General features: G+C 40.0%; 1 long non-coding RNA gene across 1 annotated transcript in view; it reads left to right on the forward strand.

The window, feature by feature from the left end:
- The first annotated feature begins 5,968 nt into the window (after window positions 1-5,968).
- The window catches only part of LOC116578219, a 40,885-nt gene continuing 19,942 nt past the window's right edge, over window positions 5,969-26,911 (forward strand). The window contains exons 1-2 of the long non-coding RNA XR_004280788.1: window positions 5,969-6,056; window positions 6,176-6,315. This is a non-coding gene — a long non-coding RNA (uncharacterized LOC116578219). The remainder of the gene's footprint in view (window positions 6,057-6,175; window positions 6,316-26,911) is intronic.

Genomic DNA, 26,911 nt, shown 5'->3' on the forward strand with positions numbered 1-26,911 from the left:
TAAATATTATTGTACATTATTTTTTGGTGCATACATGATACATGTCCACACAGATACCCCAGTGTTTCCTAACATCCACTCTTAAGACATTTCCCGTATGCTTAGAGTTACGCATAACACTTGGGTCCAATCACAGGGGCTGTCTTCATTATCCTTTTTGAGGTAGGTAGAGGCTTCTTTGGGTTAAACTGGGCTCCTAATTGTGTTCCCGCTCTTCTGACCCTCTGCCTTTCTAGAGCAACTTCATTGCCTTCATCTCTGCCATCTGACTACTCTCTCCCACTCTGCTGGTTTGGGTGTACTGATGACATGTCTTGGGTCCAGATCACTCTTTCTTTTCCTTTGTCTCTCGTGCTCTTGTTTGCCATCTTTGGCTAAAGCCCTCCTGTGCAGCAAAGGAGCTCAACACTGTTCTTTAGACTTTGGCCTGTTAAGGAAACTTGCCCACTAGAATAACGAGGGAGATGGTAGAGCAGAGAAACTAAGAGCACAGGCTCCAAAGCCAGATCTTCCGGGTGAAAATTCCGGTTTCCGTTGACCAACTGTGTAATAGTGGGTGAGTGTTCTCTGTGCCCCAGTTTTCATAGCGGTGCAGCTGGAGAACTTCCATCCAATAACACTTGTAATAAACTCCTCTTTTTTCTAAACTACTTTTATTATTCTTGGCTCTATCTGTTGTTGTATGTCAGTAACTCTCTGTATTTTACTTACCTGTGTTGTGTTCACCTCATTTCTGTTTACATGCATATGTCAATTGGCATTACCTTGCATTATGGTGATTCTTTCTAAAGTTTGTTAACCAGAACAGGATCTTATGGATATTAATATCTTATGGATTTTTTTTTAAAGATTTTATTTATTTATTTGACAGAGAGAGATCACAAGTAGGTAGAGAGGCAGGCAGAGAGAGAGAGAAGGAAGCAGGCTCCCCGCTGAGCAGAGAGCCCAATATGGGACTCGATCCGAGGACCCTGAGATCATGACCTGAGCCGAAGGCAGCGGCTTAACCCACTGAGACACCCAGGCGCCAAATATCTTATGGATATTAATTAACACACCAGACCATGTAGATCTCAATTTAAGGTACATTGCCTGCATTCCTTTGCTGCAAATGTGAAGGCTTAAAACTACATAGATTATTATTATCTCACAGTTCTGGAGGTGTGAAGTTCAAAATAGTCTCATAGGCCTAAAATCAAGGTGTCAGCATTCCTTCTGGAATCTCTTGGAAAGAATCTGTTTGTCTTTTTCAGCTTGTAAAGGCATCCTGAATTCCTTGGCTTGTGGCCCTGTCCTTCATCTTCAAAGCTAATCACCCCAACCTCTCTACTTCTGTCATTACATCTCCTGTCTCTGATCTTAATCTCCTTGACTCCCTCTTAGAAGGACCCCTGTGATTATTAAATAGGCCTCCTCCAGATAATCCAGGGTAATTTTCCATCTTAACATCCTTCATTTATTCACAGCAACAAAGCTCTTGTTGCCACACAGCCTAACATACTTACATAGGTTTTGGGCTCAAGGGCATGGACATTGTTGAGAGGCCATTATTCAGTCTAGCACAATGGTCGAACCATTTGTTTTAATTACCAAAAAAGTCTTTGTTACTCTTTCCCTCAAGGCCCTCTTATGTTCACAGAAAATGATTTGCTTTCCAAAGGAAGGGGGGAAGAAAACACATGTATTATTCCAGTGACTAGCATACTTGCTAAATATTAAAAATTAATGATCGTTACACTCTGGCAGGTAAATATCAGGAGAATGTGGGTTATGCTCTAGGTCTGGCTGTGCCTCCACTTGAATAATACCAGCTAATCCCCAGATGATAAAGACATCCATCAATGAGCATGTAATTACATGTGTAATAAATTCAGCATGTAGAAATTCAGCTACATAAAGATTACATCACTGTGGCACCGAGAGCCTTTATTCACTTCTTGCCAACAAATCCTCAGGGTTGAGAAGGTCCTGCATCTTTTCGCTTTAACCTATTTACTATATATAGTCCTACCTCTTAGGAACATTTTTTGGGAAATGTGACCGCCCTGGGAGAGATCAGAATGAGATCACCTCCATACATTTCCCATTTGTGGCATCTACTCCTTTTTACATTTTAAAGCATCTTTTGGCTGAGGCACCAAAAAAGGAAAATATTAACTCCTTCCTAAATGTATCTCTGCTTCATCTAGGACTATGCTTCTGCTTTATTCCTAAGCTTACCGTTCAGTAAGAAAGTTTCCTTAGTGCACTGATCGGACAGAGGCACTAGATGGATAGCTGGTGGCCTCCAGAGAACTCCGTATCATCGATAAAGTGTCAACCAAATTAATTAGGTTCTTAAAATATGGACTGTGGACACACATGGGTTCTTGCTCATTTTTTTCTCCTTGGGGTCTATCAGTTGCCCAAAACAGAAAACTTTTCTGGGAATTTGTAGAAACATATTTTTCTTTATCTCAGTTTCTTACATAGGGAAGCCAGCTGCCTGGAGTAGGATGTTACATGGTAGACAATGACCTGGTTCTGAGTACGGGATTTGGACATGCACTTGGGCAATAATGGCAGGAAATGGCACATATTGGGAAACACGTGGGTCTCAGTCCTGACAGGGACTGCCATTCTAATGCATGTCTTAGATATGACACAAGACCAAGGAGGTCACTTTGTTTAAGTCAAACCCTTAAACACTTTGTTTAAGTCAAAAATGACTTTTTAAACTAACTCGTGAATGGAAGCAACAAAATACCTCTTTCTGCCATTGGCCAACCCTTTTGTTTATCTACATGGAGAGAGCAAATGGAGATGGCAGCAATTACTAAGATAAATAGGTTGCAAGCCTTTGTAATCAAGCATGCTTTTTTAAAAATTTTTTTATTTTTTATAAACATATATTTTTATCCCCAGGGGTACAGGTCTGTGAATTGCCAGGTTTACACACTTCACAGCACTCACCAAAGCACATACCCTCCCCAATGTCCATAACCCCACCCCCCTTCTCCCAAACCCTCTCCCCCCAGCAACCCTCAGTTTGTTTTGTGAGATTAAGAGTCACTCATGGTTTGTCTCTCTCCCAATCCCATCTTGTTTCATTGATTCTTCTCCTACCCACTTAAGCCCCCACGTTGCATCACCACTTCCTCATATCAGGGAGATCATATGATAGTTGTCTTTCTTTGCTTGACTTATTTCGCTAAGCATGATACGCTCTAGTTCCATCCATGTTGTCGCAAATGGCAAGATTTCATTTCTTTTGATGGCTGCATAGTATTCCATTGTGTATATATACCACATCTTCTTTATCCATTCATCTGTTGATGGACATCTAGGTTCTTTCCATAGTTTGGCTATTGTGGACATTGCTGCTATACACATTCAGGTGCACGTTCCCTTTCGGATCACTACGTTTGTATCTTTAGGGTAAATACCCAGTAGTGCAATTGCTGGGTCATAGGGTAGCAACATCTTCCTAGGAACATCGCCAAAGGCAAGGGAAACAAGGACAAAAGTGAACTATTGGGATTTCATCAAGATCAAAAGCTTTTGAACAGCAAAGGAAACAGTTAAAATCAAAAGACAACTGACAGAATGGGAGAAGATATTTGCAAACGACATTTCAGATAAAGGACTAGTGTCCAAAATCTATAAAGAACTTAGCAAACTCAACACCCAAAGAATAAATAATCCAATCAAGAAATGGGCAGAGGACATGAACAGACATTTCTGCAAAGAAGACATCCAGATGGCCAACAGACACATGAAAAAGTGCTCCACATCACTCGGCATCAGGGAAATACAAATCAAAACCACAATGAGATATCACCTCACACCAGTCAGAATGGCTAAAATCAACAAGTCAGGAAATGACAGATGCTTGCGAGGATACGGAGAAAGGGGAACTCTCCTACACTGTTGGTGGGAATGCAAGCTGGTGCAGCCACTCTGGAAAACAGCATGGAGGTTCCTCAAAATGTTGAAAATAGAACTGCCCTATGACCCAGCAATTGCACTACTGGGTATTTATTCTAAAGATACAAACGTAGTGATCAAGCATGCTTTTTTAAACCATCAAACTTACAGATAACAGAGGATAGATTGGTGATTGCCAGAGGAGGGTGTAGGGGGAGTGAAAAGAGTCAAAATGTCTAAGCTTCCATTGTAAAACTAATGAGCGTGTGTAATATACAAGGCGGTGACTTTGGTTAGTAAAACTGCTGTGTGTATTTGAAATTTGCTAAGAAAGCAGATCTTAAAAGTTATCAACACAAGGAAAAAAGTTTGTACTTACATATAGTCATTTATATTAACCAGACTTACCATGCCGATTATTCAGTATATGCAAATATTGAATTATGTCATAAACCTGAAATTAATAAGTGAATTGTATCTCAATTAAAAATAATAACAAGTGAGTTTAAGATTTTTTTTTCTGACCTTGTCTATTCAAAATAATTGTCCTCGAGTTTGAGGTCTGGGCAGCACCATAGTAAGAATAATATGGGGGTGCCTGTGTGGCTCAGTGGGTTAAAGCCTCTGCTTTTGGCTCAGGTCATGATCCCAGGATCCTGGGATCAACCCCTGAGTCGGGCTCTCTGCTCAGTGGGGAGCCTGCTACCTCCTCTCTCTCTGCCTGCCTCTCTGCCTGCTTGTGATCTCTGTCTGTCATATAAATAAATAAATAAATCTTAGGGGAAAAAAAGAATAATATGGGATACTTGTTAAAAATGCAGATTCATGGCTCATGGCACACCAATCTGTCTGGGGGCAGGTTCTAGGAACCCTGAGGCAAATTGAAGTTTGAGACTTGCTGATTTAGGGAACAGTGCATGATTGTAAAGATAGAAAACTGAGTTTGAATTTTTTATTAAATGATGATTTCCTCATTTGTAGTGTCAAATAAAATATTTGGGAAACCCTGATAACAAAGAGAATTGTTAAGTAATGGCATTGTTTCCACTTCAGATAAATATCTTAAATGGCCACAATTTGTGACACTACCAAAAATTGTTTTCCCAGTTTGAAATGACCTCACTATGAACACATCCGATCAATCTGCTTGTGTTTACTGAGCGTGCACCCTAGAGGAGAGGGTACTAATGTGATTATCACTGGGAATTATAAAAAACACAAGATAATTTTAAAAGCCCTTTATTATAATTCATTATTGCTTTTATGGTGCTGCCAATAATGCTAATAATGACATTAATAACGGTATCTATTTGCCTATAGGAAAATCATTTTCTATTTTTATCTTTAGTTCTTATAAACCCAGGAGGTAGATGCTATCAACATCAACCCTTAATGAAGAAATTAAATCTAAAGGATTGTGACTGAACTTGTAAATGTCACATAACTGGTAATTCACAGAGCTGATATTTAAATCCAAGTATGTCTGTCTCTATGTTCTTCAATCTTAACCGGGGCATTATATTGTTTCCAGATAAATTTCCACTTTTGGGTTTCATGTGAGACATATTAAGTGTCTACGTTTGGGTGAGGCAGTCTTAGGAACAGGAATCCTGGGGGTAAGGAGCGTGAGGCCATGAGCTTGAACCTGGGCTGAAGACTTGATAGTTCTGAAGATAAGTCTATACCTATGATTACATCTAATCAATCAAGTCGAAACACGAAGTAGGGGCAAAAAATGGAGCAAAGAAATGAGAACAGAAGTCAGGAGAATAAAAACAAAAATTGGAGAGTGAGTGAGAGGTGAGAATGTGGTGGGAGCTCAGGCGTCAGATCAAAGACTGGTCTGTGAGCAACCCTAGGAGAGAGTGTAGAGCAATAGCCCTGGGCTAGACCATGGGGCCCCCCCAAAACTGGGTTTAACTGGGCCCTTACTGATTCTCACTCTGCTTGCTTGGGTGCGGAGAGGAAAAGAGTGGTGTATTGAAAACCCCAATTATTATTTTTAGAGTCCTGTTGTATCTTTCCTTCTCATTTAAAACCTTCCTTTTTTCCTCAGATGATTCACCAAGCACTGATGTCTGCAGTTTGGAAGGCTGTCTCTGTCTAACTGGCATTGCGGCTTGGAGCATTTTATCAAGTACAGCAAAAAGGTAGAGAATCCATTTTTCTGAAAAACAAAGCCCAGTTTAGTCAGGCAGTGTTTGAATAGTGAAGGCAATTAGCAAACTTGCCATTGTTCACATTACTAACAGATGTCTTTGTTATTTAGGAGACTACCCAGAGATGAAAATTAAAGCAGCTTTGCGGCTTTTTTGAGGCAAATATGGAGCTGTTAGAAGTGATAGCTAAGTGTTTACCGCATGAGGTCAGCTTCTGGAGCTTGGTTAAAAGGAGCACCTTAGGTCTCTGGTGAGTGTGATCTATGGTTGATCTTAAAAACAAATAAACAGGGGGCACCTGGGTAGCTCAGTGGGTTAAAACCTCTGCCTTCAGCTCAGGTCATAGTCCCGGGGTCCTGGGATTGAACCTGGGGCTCTCTGCTCAACAGGGGCCAGCTTCCCCCCTCTTTCTCTGCCTGCCTCTCTGCCTACTTGTGATCTCTGTCTGTCAAATGAATAAATAAAATCTTTAAAAACAAACAAACAAACAAACAAAAAAACACCTGAGATGAAAAGGAATAAGATGAATTGTTCCTGGATTATATAAAGCAGGGCAAAACAGATAAAAAGGATATAATATTATAATGGCACATACCCACATGCAGTAAAATTAAGGTATACGAAGCAAATACCCCACACCTATGCTAAATTACTTGACACTTTTATATAAAGATTTGTGAATTTGTGTCTACCATCTTTAATTCGTATACAAACAGGGAGAAAATCCAATGATAGATCAAAACACAAAAACAACAATGTTGAACCTAAAAAGGAGACTTTATCTACTTTGCTTTATTCCCACTCCCTACTTCACCTCAACAGTTTTGCATCTAATTCACTTTTAAAAAAATTTTTTTTAATTTAATTTTTTCAGTGTTCCAAGATTCATTGTTTATGTGCCATACCCAGTGCTCCATGCAATATGTGCCCTCCTTAATACCCACCATCAGGCTCACACAATTCCCCACCCCACCCTGCTCCTCCAAAACCCTGTTTGCTTCTCAGAGTCCACGGTCTCTCATGGTTTGTCTCCCCTTGCGATTTCCCCCAACTCACTTCTCTCCCTCTCCCAGTGTCCTCCATGTTATTCCTTATGCTCCACAAATAAGTGAAACCATATGATACTTGACTTTCTCTGCTTGACTTATTTCACTCACCATAATCTCCTCCAGTCCCGTCCATGTTGATACAAAAGTTGGGTATTCATCCTTTCTGATGGAGGCGTAATATTCACTCTAATTCACTCTTGATTTAGATTTATTTGACTCTAGAAAGGCTTCCCGACACTTTAAGCATCGATAGATTCTTTCCTCATTTGTAATTCATACAAATATAGATTTATGTTTGAGTTATACATCAGAATAAGATCTACATTATTATATATAAGTATCAGTTGGGCTTATCTCCCACTAGACCATGTTGGGTCATGTAATCCCCGGGGGTTCCGTCAGCGAGTTTGTGTCTCTCTGTCCAATACTCAGAATAGAACATGGAACGTAAGAGTTGCTCCAGAAGTATCTGATGAACACTGGAACAAAACCAGATTATCTCCCTCTTTTATCATTGGAAGAAAATGAAATAAGAAGTCAGGTGCTTTATATGGAGACAGTAGGAAAGACGGTTAGAATGTTAGAACAAGTGAAGGAATGTCTATACACATTCTTTAGAAAACAGTCAAAGGAAAACAAGAAAAAATACAAAGCTGTTGGTGTGATTATCTCCCCCTCTCTCTCATCACACAGCTGAAACTCACCTGAGTTGAGCTGAGATATGAGACCTGAGTTGAGATCAAGTGTCAGACACCTAACCAACTGAGCCACCCAGTTACCCCAAAGACGAGCTGTCTTAAATTCTTATTTCCCATGATAGGAAACTAGTCGGCAGGCTCAGTGGCATCCGCTGCCTCCAGCTACCGCCACCACACATCACCCCGGTTCTAGGAGCAGTCTCGAGGGAGGCTCTCTCCTTGCTGAGTCAGCCATTCCTCAACGGGAAGAGACAGAGAGAGAAACTGTCCACAGGTAGTGGGGCTGCAGATGTCTGGACACGCATCCCCCTGATATACAGCGATGCTATTTTCCTCTCCTTAGAGCCCTGGGGCTTAAAAATGTGCTCTACATTTCAGGCAGGCCGGCTGGAAATTATGTTTAAATATAACCAACCTAAAGTCTAAAAATAACATCCATCTGAAGCTGGACAATATTGGAACAAGTGAAAAGAAGTAGAAATGTGAGTCAAGAGCAAATAACGTCAGGGCGTGGGTGGCTCAGTCGGTTAAGCGTCTGCCTTCAGCTCAGGTCATGATCCCAGGGCCTTGGGATCGAGCCCTACATCGGGCTCCCTGTCAGTGGGGAGCCTGCTTCTCCCTCTCCCTCCACTTGCCATTCCCCCTCCTCCTGTTCTCTCTCACTCTTACTTGTTCTCAAATAAATAAAATCTTTAAAATTAAAAAAAAAAAAAAAAAAAGCAAACGTCAAAGTATAGAACTGATAGCTGCATCTAGGCTCTCCTGTTTGGTTCTGTCACTTGATCTAGGGACTGGCATTTTTGTGTCTACATGGCTTTGAAGCAATTTCAGCTTCTGCTCACATTTTGGAATTTATCTCCAATGCTTCAAATTGTTAGAAAACTTGGTCTCTCGGTTAGAAAAAAGAAAGCAAACCAACAACTTTGTGGTGGTTTTTAAAACTACCCACAGGGGTGCCTGAATGGTTTGGTCAGTTGAGCAGAGTCATGCTTAGCTCATGATTCCCAAGGTCCTGGGATGGAGCCCATGGTCAGGCTCCCCACTCAGCGGGGAGCCTGCTTCTGCCTTCCACTCTGCCTACTTTGCGCTCTATCTCTCTGTCAAATAAATAAACAAAATATTTAAAAGCAAACAAAAGTAAATAAAAATAAAACTGCCCACAAATTTTTTACTCTCCTCTCATTGAGAATCAGGCCCCATGATCCCTCTCTTCTCCACAGCTCTGGCAGATTGTGGCTGCCAGAATGAAGCAGGGTTTCTCAAACTCACTGCTGTTGGCACCTTGGGCCACAGACTCTTTGCTATTGGGGGCCTTGTAAAATATGTACCAGCACCCAGGGCTGGAGGCGCTAGATGCTTCTAGCCTATCCTCCACTGTCCCCAGTTGTACAAACCAAAAGTAGATTCAGACATTGGAAAACTTTCTGTGGGGAGCAAAATTGCCCCTGGTTGAGAGCCACTGTGATAGAATACGAAGGAAATGAAGTTATAGGACCTCTAAAGCTGGGGCATGAAAGACCACTCAGCATTCTGGTTCTCTTGGGACACTTGTTCTGGGAGATACCCCTGAAATCTAACTACCCCAAAGCAGCCATCCTTGGAGGGGTGATATTCTGGGTGAACCCTCCCAGCTGAGCCCAGGTGATAGCCAAATTCTCAACCCATAAAACCTGTGAAATAATAAGTTGTTGTTTTACCCCACTAAGTTGGGGGGGGCATTAATGCAGCAAAGGCACTTGAAACAGAATTACCAGGAAGTGAGAGGAATATCTAGTCGACCAAAGAGACAGGTTTTACTTGCATTACACGGGTAGCTTATCAAATGAGGGCAGATACATGAGTACCCACAGGCATGAATTCTGCACACTCGGTTATCTGGGCGTGTACTTGTGGTATGCTGAGAAAATACGAACTGGCATCTGAAACTTGTTCTAATCCTTTTTTTTTTCTCTCTCTCTCTCTCAAGAGAAAATATTTTAAAGATGTAAGAGTTAAAGAAAACATCTGGTTTATGGGAAAATTATAAGAACAGGCTCTTCCCTCCCCCACTTCCTACTCCTCCCTCCGTGGAGCATTAGTGGACTCTCAGACCTTAGCAACAAAATCAATAACACCAGGCTAACGTAATTACACTGTAGAGGGCGGATTGTGTCGGCTATTACTTTATTAAGAAAGAACAACATGTGTGAAGGAACGGCACCCTGGCATCCTGCAAGGACGGAAGACTCAAGAGAATGCAGGAAGGAGGGCAAGGCGGTTCACAAATATGCTGAATTGAAGGAATTAGGATCACACCCTGAAATAGCAGGAAAACGAATGTTTGCTTTCTCTGGCTTATTATTTGCTTAGTGATACTTCAGCGTTTCTAAAAGATAAATGTCTTGGCTGTTGTTCTATCAGTCTCTCTGCTTTATTTAATTTTACAAAGAGGAATGCTCAGATGTTAAAATATTTGTTCTCTTTTCACTTACGATTTGTTTCATTTTCTACTCAAAATGGAATGACCCTCCAAGGTAAGATTTGAAGCATAGAGAATTCTTCGTGTTCATCTGGCTCTGGTTCTGTGATTCGTTCTTGGCGTATTTTCATTATTTTACAAAACACCCCAGGGAGGTGTTTTGAAATGAAATGACTTGTCCCCTTTCACCTTCCTTGAGAAGGTCAAGATAAAATATTTAGAACCTCGAACCTCCCCTACCACCCCATTTTTCCCTCCAGTTTTTCCCCCCCAAAATGGAAGATAAAGTAGCCTTTCACGTTGGGAGGGGTTTGGTTGTTTGCCCGTTTGCCCTGAAACCCCTTTCCTGGCCTTCCCCTGCTTGACCTAGCACTGCAGGGGCTGCTCCTGCCACACTGCCTTTTCCAGGCTCCTCTGCCACCTGCTTCCACCAATGCTCAACCAACAAGACACCCTGGAGGAAAGGTAGGAGAGGAAAGCAGCCCTCCTGCCTGGTTCCAGTCTCTCCAGGCAACTCTAGCATTGGATGGGGTTTCAAGCCAGCTGTGCTACAACATCTCCTCCTATTGTCCTTCCAGCCCTAGAGCTGGTAGCAGCTGATATGTCCAACATTAAATTTCATCTGTTGCACAACATGACATAGGCTCTGTTTTTTTCTCTCTGAATCTCCACTATTACAGGGAGAATCTCCTTCCAAATGAAGCCCAGCTTGAGGCTTAGAGATTATATAGTATGTTTTCAGAGAACATAAGAAAAGCAAGAAAACCTTTGTATTCTCTTTAGAGTTTGTTGATTGACTTTACAGCTTAGGTCAGAATGCTTTTAGAGTAATATTATATAAAATTTTAGAGAAAGCCAAACTAATATATAATGACAGCAGATCGGTGGTGGTCTTGACCCAGGGATGGGACAGATAAACTGCAAGGGTCATGCTGGGAACTTTAACTTTTTCAAAAGATGAAGGTATTCCAAATCATGATTTTTATGATGGATACATAGGTGTATATATTTGTCAAAAGTCATTGAGCCATCTACATAAAATGGAGCATTTTACTCTATGCAAATTATACTGGAGTGAGTAGCAACCAACGTTTCCCAAATCTTGTCTGCATCATTTATTTCTATGGTGTATTTATAGTAATGACTCTTTCCTCCTTTCTCCATTTACCAATTTGTATACTATTTGTGAGGAAGAACTATCTCTTCTCCTATATTTCCTTACGTGTTTCATTATCTATGTATATCAATAAGGACTCATGGATGTTTGTTCATGATTAAAATCCAGATTCATTCTTAAAATTTTGTTGCTAACATTTTTTCCAGTTTGGGAGATTAAGGCCTTCAGGTGGGCTACTGTGTTCTTTTATCAAGACTCTCCCCAACTTTTTAATATTTTCTTAACTTTCTGGCCCCACATCATGTTCCTAGTTCCTTTTTTTTTTTTTTTTACTTATATATCTTTTTTTAAATCTTTTCTTCTAGTTCACTTTATATTTACAATGCTCCAGCCCTAGAATTAATCACTTCTCGATGGAGCCCTGGTTGCTTTTATTTGAATGAAGTGTTTAGAGCCAGTATCTGAGTGTTAAGGTGGCTTCATTGTTATTGGGCTATCATTGCTCTGACCTTCAGGCAAAAACAGCTAGTTATTTTATATATGTATACTCATCCATATGTACATATACATTTTGTCTGTCTATAGACATACATTAAAAATCATGAGTTAATACTAAAAAAAGTCATGAGTTAATACTGCTATCTCTATTTACCATGAAGGTTATTTTAGGCCTCCCTCTTTCCTTCTTTATAAATTCCTTTTTTAACATTAAGAAACCCTGGATCTCATTATCTATGATCTATTCTTTTTTTTTTTCATTATAAAGATAAGGTAATTTCCAAATCCCTAGATATTACCTTTGTTTAAAAACAAAAACAAAAAATTAGTTAACTAGATTTTAATGTTTATTTTTGTCTTTAGCCTTAGAGTATCCAGTCAAGACACAGGTTTCCAGAGTGACTTTGCATAGTTCTTTCCTTCCCATACCCTTAGGTGTGGGTGTGTATTTATCTGTAGTAGAGTCAGGTTCACTTGCTAGTGTTTGTATTCCATTTTGAGTTACCCTGATGTCCTGATTGCTTTTAATAATTTGTGTAATTTTGGGGTATGTGAAGGATGTATGAAATGTTACTACAGTTTTAGGAGTCAGAGTTTGCTCAAAAGTTATATTCAAGGAAGTATACTCCCCCTTCAACCCTGGTACCTTATTCCCTCATCTCTTTATTCCCAACCTTTTCCCACAAACCCCTGTGGCTAACCATTTTCTTAGTCTCCAGTTTATCTTTCCAGAATTCCTTCTTCAGGAATGTAGCCAGGAGAGAATCACTGTTAGACAAATAAGCAGATACAGGTGTACAATCTTATATTCCTTTCTTCTATAAAGCCTAACCTACTGGGATGCCTGGGTGGCTCAGTCGGTTGAGCACCTGCCTTTGGCTCAGGTCATGATCCTAGAGGGGTCTGGAATCGAGTCCCAAATTGGGTTCCTTTTTCAGCAGGGAGCCTGTTTCTCCCTCTGTCTGCTGCTCCCTCTGTTGGTGCTCTCTCTCTCTCTCTTTCTGACAAATAAATAAAATTTAATTTAAAAAAAGTGTAACAAACAATTTTAGACAATTTTTTAGGGCTTAGCATTTTTTTTGCTGTAAACTGTCTTGGAAATCATTCCATATTATTTCAGAGAGATTTTCTTCAACTTTACATTTTTTCACAGCTGCGTAGTATTCCCTTATGTTATTATTGTATTATTACGCACGGTAATTCTTTATTGACCTTCCACTGCTGTAAAACTTGTGTTGTTAGAGCTGGATATTTTTGTATTCCTATAAATATCTTTAAGATTGGCGCCAGGATTGTAGTGAAGTCGTTTGGAAACAGTTTGATTTTTTAGAGTCTTGCTTTCAAGTTTTGTCGGGCACTACTTGGACGTGACACATTGGCCATCTACCCCTTGCCCAATGAATCAGGAGGGTTTCCACTCCGGTAGGTAGATAATGGTATGGTTTCTAGACCAGTGTGAGTGCTGGGAACTATTACCTCTAATTCTCTCTGTGGGTTCTGGCAGTTTCTTCCCATTCATGCACTGAGCAGTATTCTGTTACACACCCTGCCGAAATTCCACGTTCTCTCTGTATTCAGTTATCTCTTCTCAGTAGGTTGTCTGGTAAATTCTGTCTGCCATGGTCCTTCTGGATGCCTAAGTTCATCTCCTCAACTCAGCGAGTCCTTTCCCTGGGGACCCTCCCGCCCTGCCCCCCTCTTCACCACAGCCTGGAAACTGTCTCATGACAGTATGAAGCAACTGGATGACTCACCTCGTTTGTTCTCTGTCTCTCAGGAATTACAGGCCTTCTTTATCTGGTATCTAGGATCTTGAAAACTTTTGTTCCATATATTTTGTCCTTTTTAAAAAAACCGTTTTGGGCAGAAGGGTACCCGTTATTCCATCTTGGCTAAAAATGGATGTCTTTGCTTTTATAAACAAAGTTGTTTTATTTTTCAATTTCAATTTCCAGTTGTTCGTTGTTAGTATATAAAAACTCGATAGACTTTTGTGAGTTGGTTTTTCATTTTGCAAAATAGCTAAACTCATTGGTTAGCACAGCTTTTTTTTTTTTTTTTTTTTTTAGATTATATTAGGGCTTTTTCTAGAGACCCTTATGTTGTCAGTAGATAAAGACAGTTTTGCTTTGTCCTTTTATTTATTTTTCTTGCCTTATCTATGATCTCTAGCACAATGATGAATAGAAATGGTGAGAGTGGATATCCTTGCCTTGTTCCTGATCTTAGGAAGAAAGCATTCAGCATTTCACCTTCAAGGATGATGTTATCTGCAGTTTGTTTTCTTAGATTTTCTTTATCAGGCTAAGTTTCTAACTTTCTCTGAGTTTTTATCATGAGTGGGAGATGAATTTTGTTAAGTACTTCTTATTCATCTTTTAAGACAATCATGAATTTTCCTTCTTTTTCTCTTAATTTGATGACTTATACTAATTGCAAGTTTTGTAATAGCTTTACTGAGATATAATTCACATGCCATTAAAGTTTATCCTTTTCAAGTATACAATTCAGTGATTTTTAGTATATTCTTTAGGTTTTGCAACCATTATCAATGTTTAATTTCAAAACATTTTCCATTAATTGATTTTTAAATGTTAATCCAATTTTGTAATCCTGAGAAAAATTCACTTGGTCATGATGCATTATTCTATTTATAAGTGGATTCAATTTGCTAGTATTTTCTTAGGGATATTTGAGTTTATGTTCCTGAGGAATATTAGTCTTTGGCTTTCTTTTCTTTAATGTCTTTCCTGGATATGGTATCTGAGTTACGCTGGCCTTGTAAAATGAGTTTAGATATGTTTTTTCCTCCTCTATTTTCTGGAAGAGTTTGGAGGAAGTCATATAATTTTCTTTTCTCTTAACACTTTGGTAGAATTCACCAGTGAAGTTAGTCATCAGAGCCTGGAATTTGTTTGTGGGAACATTTTAATGACAAATTCCTTTTCTTTCATAGATATCAAGCTGTTCATATATTCTATTTTTTTCTTGTGACAGTCGTGATAATTAGTATGTTTGGAGGAATTTGTATTTTTTCATTTAGGTTTGTCAAATTTACTGTTATTAAATAATTCCCTATCGCCTGAGTTATCTAATACTGTGTTTGGAAAGATGTCGCCAAACATAATGGTGTGAAAGAGCAGTGACATATTTTTTATAGCCTCTAATCCTGTCTGCCATCCAGAAATGCAGGAGTGGCTTGACTGGTTCTAGTTCAGAGTTTGTCATCAGGTTGTGGTTAGAAGTCCCTGATGCTGCAGTTATCTGATGGAGTGACAGGGGTCAGAGGATCTTTTCCAACATAGTTCACCTACATGGCTGGCAAGCTGGTTCTAGCCTTTGGTGAGGCGGGGAGGATTGAGGAGGGGTTGCTCAGTTTCCCCAACATGGCAGATGGCTTTTCTTATCAAGGTTTAAGACACTAAGATGGTAGCTCCAATGCCTTTCTGATCTAGTCTTAGAAGTCAAACACTGTTACTTCTACAGTCTGCTTTTTGTCACGTGGTTGAGCCAGGAGCGAATATTTTTTCTTTTTGTTTCTTCCTTCTGTTTTTCATTTTTTTAATGTAGGTTCCACACCCAGCATGGAACTCAATGCAGGACTTGAACTCACAACCCTGAGACTGAGACCTGAGTTGAGATCAAGAGTCATATGTATGCTTAACTGGCAAAGCCACCCAGATGCCCCTTGTTTTCTTTTATAAAAAGTAATTACTTTATATTCTCAAAGGCAGTTGTTATTTTAGAATGAGCTTGATCCTTCTGAAGATTGTTTTCAAGTTTTTAATGTTGCTATAGTGAGTCTGAAGTTAGGGGTAACACGTAGCTATTAGCCACATGTGGCTATTTAAATTTGTTAGTGAATGCTAAAGACAATTAAAATTTAATTTCCGGGGGCGCCTGGGTGGCTCAGTGTGTTAAACCACTGCCTTCGGCTCAGGTCATGATCTCAGGGTCCTGGGATCGAGTTCCACATCGGGCTCTCTGCTCAGCAGGGAGCCTGCTTCCCTTCCTCTCTCTGCCTGCCTCTCTGCCTACTTGTGATCTCTCTCTGTCAAATAAATAAATTAAATCTTAAAAAAAAAATTTAATTTCCGTAATCACACTGGCCACATTTTGAGTACTCAGAAGCCACACGTATCTTGTGGCAAGTGTCTTGCACAATACAAATACAACCCATTTCCATAAATGTAGCAAGTTCTATAGGAAAGCTGGCTTCAAGTTGCTTTTATTCTAGGACTGGTTTAGTCCTATTTGCATACTATTTACTCTTCTGGGGTCTCTACTGAATGCTCTGGCATTCACTGAGGACTCTCCCCACTGACTTACCAGGATGCAAACTTCTGCCAGCTCCATGAGATCTCTGGAAAATGATCAGATTACAGATCTCCAATCATTTTTCCCAGACTCGTGGATTTTTATCCTACATTATGCGGCCCAGAATTCAGCAACACACTTAAGACCCTAATGTCAATCTCCAGAGCTATTTCTCTGCGTGGCTTCCTCCTTTCCAGTCTGTCCCACAGATTCCGGCTGCCCCAGCCTCCCTTGACTCTGATCGCCGTTTCCTTAGCTCAGTTCGTATGCCACCAGAGACTTGGTTTCCCTTACTGCACTGTGGTCTGGAGTATGCTTTGAGGCAGAAAGTGGGGTTGATTCTAGGACTCCCCACATTAGTTTCCTTATCTCAAGGATCATGTCCTACTTTGTCCTGTAGCTCAATGTTTAAAAAATGTTACATGCATTTTTTCCAGTTGTCTAGTTTTTATTTTGCTCAGCCTAGTGCAACTTGTTCTGTAATGGCCAGCAGCAAATTTATACCCTTCCCTTTGAAGATCACAGTAAAAATAAATAAATACATACACACACACACACGCATATATACACATACATATACATAGATAAATTTACTCTATTAGATTTTTGGCATGTTGACATAATTGCATTTAATTGACTTCTCAAGCCTCATCATCATAACTATATAAAAACACTGCTATATAGAATTACCTTTTATGATAATTGTCCTGGTTTTACTGGGGTAGAGGTGCTTTTGTTTTGAAAACTTTTTCTGTATGATTTTTTTGTTTGTTTATTTAAGTTCTTGATTTTGTAACTTGTCAACGTGTGCCAAAACTCAGTAAAGATAGCATCAGTTAGGGGCGCCTGAGTGGCTCAGTTAACCAAGCCTCTGCCTCGGGCTCAGGTCATGATCTCGGGGTTCTGGGATAGAGCCCTTCTCAGCGGGAAGCCTGCTTCTCCTTGTCCCTCTGATGCTCCCTCTGCTTGTGCTCACTCTTTGTCAAATAAGTAAATAAATAAAATCTAAAAAAAAAAAAAAATACAAAGACAGTGAAATATTTCACCCTTATCTGTTCTTCCATTCAGTCAGTTACCAGCCCGCAAACAGGTAACCCTTGTTATCAGTTACTTGTGTATCTTCCTAGAGATACTTTATGCTTATTCAAGGGAATAAAATCATAGGGTACTATTTTTCTCTTTTAAATAGAATATCTTAAAAATCTTTCTGTACCAGACAATAATGTAGAATGATAGGCAGAAGCATGAAAATGTTTCCAGAAAAACTGCCTCTCAGTAATTTTTCTCCTAAGTTATCAAGTAATCCCTCAAAGAGAAAAAAATAGAATTTTAAAATTTGAGAGATTGTGATTAATTTAGAAAATAATTATAGCATGGTTTGAACCCAAGAGACCATGATAAATTTGACAGATAATATGGCTTTTCATTTTCTCATCTGTGTGTCCTGATCAAAATGGTGGTGCTTCTGAATCACAAGAACAGTCAGTAACCAAACCAGTAATAACACAATTCATGTGTTAGTAACTATCTCCTCTACTTTGTTTCAGATATTATTTCAAGATTGCTAGCTAAAAATGGATAAAAGGGGAAAAAATGGGCAAAAGAAAAGAGATAGTGAGGTTAAGATATGAGCAGAGATAAAATGAAAAATGTGCCTTTGAGTCATGAATCTGGCTTTGCATATTCTGAAAACCTTATTTTAACATTTTTAAGCTCTTTGAAGTAAAAACAGTATAATTGCTCAGGGAAGTAGAGCGGATTTTGGAACAAAGCTCTGACAGGGACTTCTCCTCAGGGTGCTACATAAAGAAAACCTCAGGAGGCAATGACCAACTTCTTTGTCAAGTCAACAGATTTCAGAAATCCACTCCTGTAGCTTTGGCAGACACAGCTGGCTAAGGACCATCCTATTTGTTTCATCATTAGCCTGTTGAGGTGATTTTTTTTTTTTTTTTTTTTCTTCTGCTCAGTGCTGACCAGGCAAAAATCCATGTAACATAAACTCATCTATAGATGGTAACTTTGTAAAAACAGGTGGAATGTTAGTGATCTGTGAGTCCACAAGGGCAGGTCTCTAAGACAGGATGAGAATCAATGATATTTAGAAACCACAAATGGGACCCCTTTTCACATGGAAGCGTATTCCAAATCAGTCTGAACTACGTACTCTAGCACGGGAATAGATTTCTGAGAGTTACAGGAGGAGGTGATGAAGGAAATTTACCATGTTTAGGGAAAATTTTTGGCAAAGTCTTATTGAGGGTAGTTAAAATCCATACACACACCATACTTTCACTATTTCATTGTAGGGACAGAGGCTTAATTGACATACCAGAGCCGAAGAGACTCATTCTTTGATCGATGTCATCAAGAGGCGAGAATATGAATAAAATGATGAAAATGGGTTTTTGTGTAGATTTCAAGTTTGAAAGATGAATTCTATATAAGTAAGGGTTAGAGTGAAGCAGAAGTTTCATTACGAATAGCACAGGAAAATCAGCTGTGGCATATTCACACACTAGCATACAGCCACATACCATAACATGGGCAAATCTCACAACATCATGTTGTGTCAAAGAAAGCCAGACATGTAAGAATACAGATTTTTAAATCCCATTTATATGGAGTTCAAAACTAAGTCAAACTTAAGATTATTAGATGTCAACTTTGTGGAGAAGGGTGGGTGTTTTGACTTCTACAAGACAAGCAATATTTCTGAGGGTGTCAGTAATATTTTCTTTCTACATCTGAGTGGTGGTAACATGCAGTCTGCTCTGAGAAATTCATCATGTGATTCACTGAAAGTCACAATTATGTTCTGTGTACTTTTCTGTATATGTGTTTTATTAAAAAACTAGCCTGAAAACTTTAATTTAAAATTTTAAGTAGTGGAAATTTTTCTAAAACTCAGTCAGTTTTTAAAACCAGAACTTTTTTTCCCCCAACTCTAAGTGTATGCAATTATCCTACAGACAATGAAAAGCAATGTTGACTATTCAACTAGAACTTTGGAGAACATTGTGCAAACACCCTCTAGTCATACATATATGACTAGAATGCCAACTATAAATAGTTTCCAGATATTAATGGAATAATTTCAGGTTAATTGTGTAACTTCATGTATTTTTTTGAGTTAGAATGGGGAACCAAATATATTTCTGAGCATAGAGCAGTTAACAGATTTATTTGGGAGCTCTTGTGAATGAAAGGGTTTTAGTTTGTTTTTACTGCTGTATCTCCAGTGCTCAGAACAAAGTCTAGGACATAATAGGTGCCAGGTAAATAGCTGTTGAGAAAGAATAAATGTATATTTGAATATTTTGCTCTCTGAGAGGAGAAGACGGTGTTCCTACTAGGGTGTGGCCAACACTCTTACTTCATGTCTATTAAATGTAGTGTTGCAATTGTAAATAAGTCTTAGCCTCCTGGACATTTTTGTCATTCTCGTTGCCTTGGGAACAGAGATGAGGCAGAAAAAAACAACACGGCCAAAGGCAAGGGTGTGGAACAGCCTGGCTCCGTGTGGGGAAGAGTGAGTAAGGAGTTCCTTTTGGCTGATGGCGGGGGACGGGGTGGGGGGGGTGGGGGGGTGGGAGTTAATGATGGAAGATGGTAGAAATCATAAAGTTAGGATAAGACGAATGCGTGATATTAAACATCAAATGATGACGCTAGAGCTTTCGTTCGAGCTCACACGTGCCTGCCTGTCGAGTTCCAGCTCCTAATGCCGCAGGGAAGGACACTGAAATGAATTGGCCCCATGGTGGCAGACACTACCATGTACAATTTTCCCCAAACCTGTAAACTTTTCTCTAAAATGCATGTGGGTGTCTAGAGAACATCAAGATATCTGTGGAAAAATGTACCTGATTGCCGTTGGGTGGTAGTAAGTCCTTGAAAGTACGATTCAATCTTTCATTCATTTGAAATGGATCTCCTGTTTATTGGGTTAATGTCTGAAGCTGGGGGGCATCTTGAAGACTCAGCCTTAGCCTGCTCACGGCTCCAAATTGCAAGACTTTTTGTCTTGCAGCCTGACGGGGTTCTGACTGGTTTGGTGCAGCCTTCTCCACATGTCCTAACAACTATCAAAAATAACACATACTCATGGAGTGCCTCCTGGAATGCCTTGATTCTAAGCATCATAATAAAATGAATCATATACATTTAAGTATAAGCTTTGAAAAATGTAAAGTAAGCACGAGCCTACATGGTCCCACTTCCCTTGAGCAGTGCTGAATCCGCAATTACTTTTTAAACAATAGGTATTCATAAATCAGGCAGAATGCTCATGAGAAAACATTCCTCTAATTAAATAAAAGGAGAATCAGTGTTTCTTGTTGCAGGGATTGTTTTTGGGATTAAAGGATTGTTCTCGAGCGCAGTGCACAAAATGAGAGACCTGGCTGCCTTCCTCCGCGTTCGGGAGCCCCCACCTGCTGGGACGCCCCAAGCCCTGAGACCATCTTGGTTTCACAAAGCGAGAGGACTAAGACAAATCTTGACCATCTCTCCCCCTGTGGTGTGGCTCTCCTCATCTAGGCCACTGTGTTGCACAGTCTGCGCACTACTAAAAAGTGCTGGGCAGGAGTGGAGGGGTGGGGCAGGAGTTCAGTTGAGAGGCTGGTGCCAAGCTGTGCACCTTGGGTCAGGGCTGTCTGCCAAAGGAGTACCTTGCTCTAATTCACTTAAGGATGCACTGTGATGCCATGGGGGCCTGCCCATCTCTCATACTCATGCCCTCTGCAGTTAGGGATCCTCTTGCTCTACCCCAGGCCCAGTGTCACACCTTCCTGGATCCAGAGCCAGACCTTCTGATATGATGACCTATGCTTCCTTGAAGCATGAGCCCAGCACCCATCATTTATTATCTCCTGCCTCAACAACTCTTTTCCCTCTCTCAGAACCTATCATCCTATAAGGGTTCTGCCTACTCTCAGGTTGCCCCAGAAATCTTTCCTTCTAGTTGGCCCTATGCACTGACTCTGCTGAGGCCTGATGTTGAATTTCCTATAGATATAAGGCAATGTCATAATGCAAACTTTTAACACAAAACCCCAACTATTAGAGGTCAGCAAAGAGAGAGAAAATGAAGAAAACAGCTTATTTTCCCTTTGCCATTCCACGGAATAGGTGTAAGACCCAGGATAAGCCCACATCCCATAATGTGAACTTGTTGTACTAATTATGATTCTTCTTTAAAAAATAATATACATATTTATATATAACCCAGCCCCTAAAGGTAAGCCAATTGTCTACTCTGACATTCAACTATAGAAAGAATTTTATTTATTTATTTATTTTTCTTTCAGTGCTGGGGAAGAAAGGGTTGGAGGTAGAGGACATCGTTTACATTTATACGACACTAGAATACTAGAAGATGAGAACTCTTGGGTATTTCCTGCTGTTAGTTTGACTACACATGATTTTTGTCTTATTGTTTAGAGCCTACCCGTTGGTATAAAATATGAATCTGTAGTAAATATTTTTAGGTTTTTACCTATATATTCTCCCAAAGGCTCATCTGAAGGCCTTGCCCCTAACACTCATGGCACGATGCGGGAAAGAACAATGCTCATTCTCCTCTCCGGGTACTCCCGTTCCCAGGGGACTGCGTGTTAAAGCTTAACCCAGCACTTTGTGGAATGTGTGTAGAATCCTTGTAAAAACACTGGGAAACATTTTCTTCAAAATGCTTTCTTTAGACTCAAGATCGTGGCCTTCTCTGAAATTCTGCATCTGGGATGGGGCAGAAGCCTGGTGAGCTGGGACTGCAGGTGGGCAGAGGGGCTGAGGGGGTAAGGGAAGATGTAGATGCAGAAGGACAAGAGTTCAGGCCAGCAGGCAAGCCATGCACAATGGTCAACTGAAAGAACATTCTAGCTTAGCCTAGATTTTTCTGGAATCACATAAAAGAGCCGCCATAGAAGGTGAGAGCTGGATTCAGTTCAATAAATTAAATTAACAATAAGCCAAATTTTTATGCTCTTCTAGCATTCAAAAATTCATAGACAAGGAGCCTTGCCCTACTTTGTCATTTTAGAAACCAGGACACTGAAGCTCAAGGTGGTCTAAACTTGTCCAGTTACACGCAGGACACCGACGCACAGCCGAAGGCAAAGACTTTGTCTCCCAGAAAGAGTTTGCTTTTATATTTCTACATGGAACCATCTGTTTACATTTCTTTGATACCATCAAGTGTTCTCTGTTACCACCATTTTTCAGAGACTTTTTTTCTCAAGTTTTAATTTTTTGGAGCAGTTTTAGATTCCCAGCCTCAGGGAGAGGAGCATACGGAGAATTTCTCATGCACTCCCTCCCCCACACATGTTCAGCCTCCTTGGCCTCCCACTCCTGGTGGCGAATTTGTTATAACTGATGACCTTACATTGACATGTTGTCGTCACTCGACGTCCAAGTTTACGTGGCAATCACTCTTGGTGTTGTACATGCTATGGGTCTGGACAAATGAATCATTGCATCTATTCACCATCCCACTGTCATGTAGGTCTTTTCACTCCCTTAACACTCCTCTGTGCTCTCTGCCTATTCATCCCCCTTCCTCCCTAAGCCCTGACAACCCCTGATCTTTTTACTGTCCCCATAGTTTTGCCTTTCCCAGAATGTCATGACCGTAACTTCTTTAAGATTATGAAATAACAAGATAAACTGCTTTTGAGGCATTCAAGTGACAGAATTCTTACTCTACACCCAGAGATACAGCTTTCCTTCCCCTTTAGGGCAGAACTGTAGAACTTAGCGATGTACGTGTAATGACCAAAGATGGTGGAAAGTAATCAAAGAGAACGTATGTGTGTCCTTCTACCCCTCGCTGCCTCATGGCAAACTACTTTCAAAAAAGTGCTATTTCTTAGGAGTCAGTATTGAGAACATGTTAGCATATGCACAGAGCGTGACCAAGAGGCTGTTTCCAAGAGACTCCTTCCCAGGCCTTGTTGATGCTATCCAAAAGGAAGAACTCAGTGCTCCTAAAGCACGTGAATAAGTCAGGCCCAGCTTCACAGCCCAAAGCCCTCTAAGACCCCCAAGGAAGATCCACACTTAAACAGATCAGAAGAATGTCTGGTTATCCTAAGCTAGGCTGGCGTCTGAGAGTCTGACCGAGCAGAGGAGGCCTCCTGGAGCCCAGGCCCTGGAGAAGCTTGGCTTTGGGGCGCATGTCCTGGGCGAGGCTTGCATGACTCCAGTCAGTCGTGTTCTCCAGCAGCCACGAAAGGTCAGGCTCGTCTTGGGAAGGGGAGCCAAGAATAGTTAGATGCTGTTCCACTGAGAGCCCAGGTCCCCGGGGAGGGCTATTCTGGGAGCAAATGCATAGTTTACGGCATCCAGTCATAGGGGCCGGAGCGTCACTGGATCCTATCCCAAGGGCTAGGGCAGACACAGTGTCCTGTTTGTGTGAGTATCCCTAGCACTTCATACATAATAGGCTCTTAGCAGATGCTTTCTGAGTGAATAAATAAACAGCATTTCGTTAATCCCCAAATAAAAGATAGCCTCTAAATGCTCAAAATCTTTTTTTGTCCGGAGTTCTTAATATAGTCAGTCACAGAGACTGCTTCTGTGGTTCTAGCCGCCAGCAAAATTGGTCCTATTACTGATGTGGCTGCAAATCCTCTCACCTGGCACCGTGTGGGCTCACTGTGGACCTTTAACTCAACTCAAAGGATAACCCCAGAAAATCAGGTGCCCACTAGGGTAGAGGAACATGCTTGGAGATGTGGCTTCTCTGGGTGTGTCCATCTTTTTTTTTTTTTCCCCCATGTAGGATTTTTAAATTCAGAACATGCAACTTGAATAAGAAACTTAATTACTAATACCACCTCTTTTTCTTGCTCTCTTCTATGTCTGAATAATGCTCTGAGATTATTTTCATCTGGAGGAGAGTGACTATTACTCTTTGGGTTAAAGCCAGAAAAGTTATTTTGTCTTTTTTGTAGGTGATTCCATACATAGACATGGGACATTAACCACAGAAAGTTCTTTGGATGGCACATGGGACTGTGATTACATTCACAATTATGAAAATGTAAGTTGGTGTGTATAAATTATAATAGCTTTTAACATAATTTTTGAGCAATTATAGCCCTATTGCATTTTGCTGAGAATGTTCCATTTTGCTTCTTGATTCTGATATAATAAATGGGCTTCCTTAGACCAGAGATTGGCAAACCTTTTCCAAAAAGCCTCTAGGTAAATATTTTATCGTGTGCAGGCTGCACAGTCTCTGTTCATAAGAGCAGACATAGACAATCCATAATGAATGACCGTGTCTGTGTTCCAATAAAATTTTATTTATGGTCACTGATGTTGGGAGTTCACATAATTTGCATATGTTGTGAAATATTATTCTCCCTTTGATTTTTTTTAACCATTTAAAAATGTAAAATCATCGTTAGCTCATGGGATGTAAAAAAAAAAAAAAATAATAATAATAAGTGGCAGACCAGATTAGACCTGCAGGGCATACATATTTGGCTGACCCTTGCCTTTGACTTCCTCAACATCATGACCAATGCCTCTCATTCATTTGCTTTTCCTTGGAGGCCGACTGATTCCATTCAGACCTGTCTGTGGCAACTTCCAGCACTGGGGGCTGAGCACCTATTTGCAATGCCCTTGGCTGCTATTGACAGCTAGCCTCACCAGTCATACACCCAGAAGTTTTGTCTCCGCCTCCCATTTTGAGAATAGGGTGAAAAACCTGCACTTCAGGATGTAAATCTGACATCATAGAAGTCATGGAAGGGACTAGATCATGCAAGCCAGAAGCATAGAGAGGTTAACTTCCAATGGGGCAAATTTAGACCAGTAGGAAGCAGTAGAGGGAGGGAGCTAATCTATCTGTCCATGGTAATACAGTTTCCTCTACAAACTGTCCTGAGACATCCCACTGGGCTGGTGTTTGCACTGGCCATGTGCAGCGCTGTGCCCAGTGACATTATTCATCTCCAAGCAAGTGATTCCTTTGATTTCCTCTCTCACTTTCTTCTTTCTGTACTCTTGTTGCCCTCGGTTTGCACATCCCAAGTAAAGTACCCACACTTAATCCTTGCCTCAAGCTCTAATCTCTAGGGAACTCAGCTAAGACACTCTTAAGAATATATATAAACATTTACTAAAGGTTTTCCAGTCAAAAAAAAAAAGTTGTCTAACAGTCAGTGTGCTCAGAGTACATGACAAAGACTGTAAATTCAGCAAGGCCAGTTAGATAACATACATGCAGGAGACAATGAAGAGTGGTGGCAAACTGTGGACTTAGGTTTCACTAAAAAGGAAAAATAAAATTCAGCTTCGATCATGATAATGCCATGCAGGGAAGAAAGTTTAGCAGTTCCAGATCTTTCTATTTTACAAGACCAGTTTTCAGTCTGTCATTTCCTGTGAATTTTCTTTGTTTTTAAATGTTGGAAACTGATTTTAAAACTTTAAACTCCATGTAGGGTTAAACGTATTTATCTGTAGGCTGGAACTGGTTCCTGTAACCTCTGGTTTAATTCCAAGAGGGACATTGGAAAGGTTATAAACTGTAGAAGGAGAAATCAAGGAGAGTGGGCATGGTATCACTGGGTAATAGGTGTGTCTCAGGTATGGGTATTTTTCACATGTTAGCTCCCCAGGAAAATGAACAAAGCACCCAAGCATTCACATTTTAGGGCTCTGTTCTTTTTCTTAAACTACAAGGACTTGACCTTTGATTTTTGGAAAAAGCATATACTACCAGTCCTGGGATGGTGTTTATGATATGGATTAAGACAGGAAATGACTGTTGACATCATCTCTTTCCAGGCTCACGCCCAGTGTTTGCCTCTTTTGGGGACATCACCAATGAGGAGGAGCCTCGCTTCCTTGAAGACCTCAGCTCAAAATCACTCAAAACATTTTATATCATATTTACGTTTGTATGGATATGAATATTACAGTCAGCTTACATTTATTTACTCTACCTCTAACTCTTGACTTTATAATTTTCTCCAGGCAACATAGTTCAAATGTGCCCTATTCTACATGGGAGTCCTTTAAATTGAAAATTTATTCTGTCTCATAAAATCCTTCTTCTCTAGGTTAAAACTACTCAGGTCCTTTAACCATTCTTCCCAAGGCATCTTAAGTCTTTTCACTATTTTGTTAATCTTGACTGAACATTTTCCTGATTGTCTAAATCTTTAAGGACTTGGAACCATAAATTGAATAAATACTATAGAAAGGACTTGATTAGTAAAGGGTAAAATTAAATAATCAGTTTCCATATACAGGATACTAAATTTTATTAATTTAGTTTAACACTACATTAGTTTTTCAGGTCTTCATGCTGCTGGTACCTGTTACATTCAACTGCACAGGAATTAATTGCTTGTGTTCTTTTAAATTTCTACATTTTGTTGAATTCATATTAAACCAGCTCTGTTTTATATTTTGAGTCCTATTTTACCTTGTTCAACAATGGTTGATTTTATTTTATTTTACTTACTTTTATTTTACTTTATTTTGTTTTTGTGTACATATTTTGCAAGCTACCTGAAGCATTTTTGGAAATGAGTTGAAGTGTAAAGAAGTAATATATGAAGCACTGTAGCCAATCATTTTTATTTCTCCTTACAGAGAGCAATGTTATGTTCTCCAAACCAGCTTGGATTAAAGGTTCACATTTCAGTATTCCTTTGGCAACCTATTAATTCATGTTTATTTTA

The sequence above is a fragment of the Mustela erminea genome, chromosome 1, assembly GCF_009829155.1.
Source record: "Mustela erminea isolate mMusErm1 chromosome 1, mMusErm1.Pri, whole genome shotgun sequence".
In the NCBI taxonomy this organism is placed as follows: Eukaryota; Metazoa; Chordata; class Mammalia; order Carnivora; family Mustelidae; genus Mustela; species Mustela erminea.